The sequence below is a fragment of the Micropterus dolomieu genome, linkage group LG10 (genome assembly GCF_021292245.1).
Source record: "Micropterus dolomieu isolate WLL.071019.BEF.003 ecotype Adirondacks linkage group LG10, ASM2129224v1, whole genome shotgun sequence".
Taxonomy (NCBI): domain Eukaryota; kingdom Metazoa; phylum Chordata; class Actinopteri; order Centrarchiformes; family Centrarchidae; genus Micropterus; species Micropterus dolomieu.
Window position 1 is genome coordinate 24,374,281 of NC_060159.1, and position 3,812 is coordinate 24,378,092.

Consider the following 3,812-nt stretch of genomic DNA (forward strand, 5'->3'; position numbering starts at 1 on the left):
CCTCCAGTGCTTGAGTAAAGGTATAAACCTAAACGCACACTCTGGTGCTCCAAGTTCACAGTTTGAGCAGAGTAAGCTAGTTTGACCTGTACTTGCAGGCTGATTGAGCTAGTTAGCAGCAGTTAGCTGACTTGCTACAGCAACAAGTAAAGCTATCTGTCCATCAGAAAAGTACGCAAGTCACAGAGTTGAGGCAGAGCAGCCGGGAAACATCAGAGAGACAACCAGAAAATATTTTCCATCAAATACGATCCAGTTTCATCCTGTCAGTGCTCAGACCATACGCCACACACTGCATCACTGTGTGTGGCGGCAACCAGGCGAGGAGTACAAAGACAAGCGTGTCTTGCTTACAGTCAAGCATGGTGGTGCGAGTGTCATGGTTTTGAGCTGCATAAGTGCTGCCGGCACTGGGGAGCTACAGTTCATTGAGGGAACCATGAATGCCAGCATGTACTGTGACACACTGAAGCAGATCCCCTCCCCTTAGATACTGGGCCACAGGGCAGTTTTTCAACATGATAACGACCCCAAACACACCTCCAAGATGACTACTGACTTCCTAAAGAAGCTGAGGGTAAAGGTGATGGACTGGCCAAGCATGTCTCCAGACCTAAATCGTATTGAGCATCCGTGGGGCGCAAGGTCTCTAACATCCACCAGCTCCGTGATGTTGTCATGGAGGAGTGGAAGACGACTCCAGTGGCAACCTGTAAAGCTCTGGTGAACTCCATGCCCAAGAGGGTTAAGGCAGTGCTGAGAAATAATGTTGGCCACACAAAATATAAAACATTTTCACTTAGGGGTGTACTCACTTTTGTCGCCAGCAGTTTAGACATTATTGGCTGTGTGATGTGTTATTTTGAGGGGACAGCAAATTTACATGCTATACACTCACTACAGTCATTTCTACAGTGAAAAGATCTAATCAATTATTTACAAAAATGTGAGATGTATTTATTTACTTTCACATGTTCTTTGTTACCACAAAAACACATATTCTCTCAGTTGTAGAAACACAGAAGAGTAACTGATGGTGCGCTTAGCTGCTACAGGATTATTTCCTATTTCCTTGTGTTAAATGTGGGTCAGTGATGTGAAAGTCATCACAGTGAGTGTTTGTGTTTCACAGGTGAATAATGATGAAGATGACGGCGTGGTGACCTATGAAAACTTTGGAGACCCTTCTGCCTCTATCAGACTCCGCTGATCAAAAACTTCCGCATCAACATAAACCCATCAGAGAAAACTGCAGACCAATAACAGCACATTGACACGAGTAGTTGAAACCTGTAGATGACATTTTACTGTTGACTTCATTAAAGGTTCAGTATGCACGTTTTAGTGGTAACGTTTGCACATTGCAACTCTAGACTGTAGATAGCAACCAGCAGCTCAGTCACGTCTCAACCGTCCCTTTCTAAGCAGGTATGAGCAGCTACGGTGGCCAACACGCGCCGTCAGGTCTTTTATGCTAAACAATACATGTGGTCCTCCATTTGTATAAATTTCATGTTTCTTTTTACTTCTAACAAACCAGACCACTATTACTACTGCTTTTCTTCTTCTTGTACTTGTACATAGCCACGAAACACAATCTGTAGAGCAGTTTGTCCATTTCGGCTACTATAGAAACATAGAGGCGCAACACTTAAGTGGACCTGCAGTGTATTTAGATACAACTGACTCATTCTAAAGGGGGAAAAAACATAATGGTTCATTTTGTAAGGTCTTTGTAGACCACTGAAAACAAAGTTATGTATATTATATTGCATTTCTGTCAGTAGATACTCCTAAATATAAAACACTGAACCTTCAAATCGTCTTCCAGCTGAAGAATTCAGACCTGAAATTAAGGTTTACTGTTTGTTTTTGAAGCTACAGCTGCTTGACCTCCGTTTCATGTCTCATGAAGAACTCATATGAATTCACTTTCATTTAGCATAGTTGTTGACATATTTGTTTGGATGTTTGGATGTTTGTGTGTTTGAATGGGATGTTTGTGTGTTTGAATGGGTTTTAGGGCTCAATGAAGTCGATGACAGTCCTCCTCTTTATTGTATCTGATAACAATAGAATATGCAAATAAAGAAATGTTTATCACTTAATACAAGACTGTATTTTATGACTCCAGTGTCTTAATGGAAAGCGAATATCTTTACTATGAATGTCCTGCCTCGACTAGCAGTACAACCTCCCACCTCTTTGTCCATTTATAGATGGAAACCTTCCCTCTGTTGGGTTAAACAGCTCTGTTCTCACTGATCAGTCAAAAGTGTGTGAATACAGATAGAAATGTACCCAAAGTGACCTGAGAATGCGCAAAAATAGATTTCACGCCTCTTAACCATCCAGCTAGTCAGCAGTAAGCATAGAGCATGAAAAACCTCAAAACCACAGGTGAAGTCCAGATATCAAACAAACTCAGACACCATTTTCTACACTGTCAAGTTCAGTTGTTTCTCAAAGTGACCTACAGTGACCCCCAAGGGTTCTTGAAGGGGTTTGTCGAGGTCCCCAGATAAAAAGGGGATTCAATTATTTTCTTCTTATTATTATTATTATTATTTTCACTTTGCATCAATGCTTTTTAGTAATCAAATTAATCGATGAATTCATTCAGCCCTAATACATTTTCTGTAATAAAACATGGGACAAAATCTTATCAAAAGAGGATCTATTGGTCTATTTTGTAAACAGTTGAGCCAAACATTTAATTTGACAACAACATGAACACACCTGCATCTACATATTGTGGAGACTTGATGCTCTACGTCTCATGTTTTAACCCTTTGTTGCAACTAGTTCCAGTGACCCCAAACCTTCCAGGGTTAATGTAGTTTTAAACAGAATTCTATAAGCGTCTCTTTGTCTTATGTCCTTCTAAAGTGTAAACTGTCTGTACCTTTGAACCTCATGTGTTTCTGATGTTTATCTGCTCATCAGTCGAGGGTTGAGCTCTGCTACAGTTGTTAACCACATTCTGACCAAAATACTTCCCCTTCAAGTCTCATAAAAATACCTGCAAAGAAAAAAATAAGGAACCGACGGACCTTAGACCAGTAAAATATCATCTTATCTGTGTTCTTCAGCAGCTGCTACAGTATCACCATATTGCATCATGGACATCAGGAGTCAGATTCTGGTGGGAGAGGAGTTTGACTCTTCACCTGTCTGTTCATGTGTGCTGTCAAACATCACCATGGATCCTGTCTGTTTTCTGATAACAACAATCTAAAGAAAACTAGTTGTGTTATGGCAAATATTTATCTTTAACAATCTTCACACCCTCAACTTCCGCTTCTTCTTCGTTGCAGGAGGTAAAACACGTCATTGTCACAAATAGATCGTGGGACTAAACAAAAAGTGTGAACTATGATGGCTGCATCTCATTTTGCTGATTAAGACTTTGGGGTCTCTGTCAGTCACTGTGGATGAAAGAAAACTGCATTTCAAAAATTTAAAAGAGAAAATTCTAACAGTTTCTGGCTGTTTGGACATTGACAAGAAATTCAGAGGGACTGAAATCTAAAATAGACTAAAAGTCACTGATGAAGTGACATCATCCTAATCACAGGAAGTAGCTGCTGCGTCTCTCTACTAAAACACTAGTTTAGAAACTCAGACAGTTCTGAGCACGAGAACAAGAGACAGAAGAAGGAGAGACTCAGAGAATCATGATGGTTGAGTTCAAATGGATTTCTTTATTTCTTACAGCGCTGCTTCAGTTTACAGGTAAGAATACATATATCACATATATAAATGGAAGGCACATTGTAAAAAATAACTTGATCAATATTATTAAAGATTCT

The 3,812-nt window shown here is 40.0% G+C and overlaps 1 long non-coding RNA gene across 1 annotated transcript in view; it reads left to right on the plus strand.

Moving 5' to 3' along the window:
• Nucleotides 1-1,898, plus strand: part of LOC123978166 — a 3,463-nt gene extending 1,565 nt beyond the window's left edge. Inside the window, exon 3 of the long non-coding RNA XR_006826892.1 lies at nucleotides 1,133-1,898. This is a non-coding gene — a long non-coding RNA (uncharacterized LOC123978166). The remainder of the gene's footprint in view (nucleotides 1-1,132) is intronic.
• The last annotated feature ends 1,914 nt before the right edge of the window (nucleotides 1,899-3,812 follow it).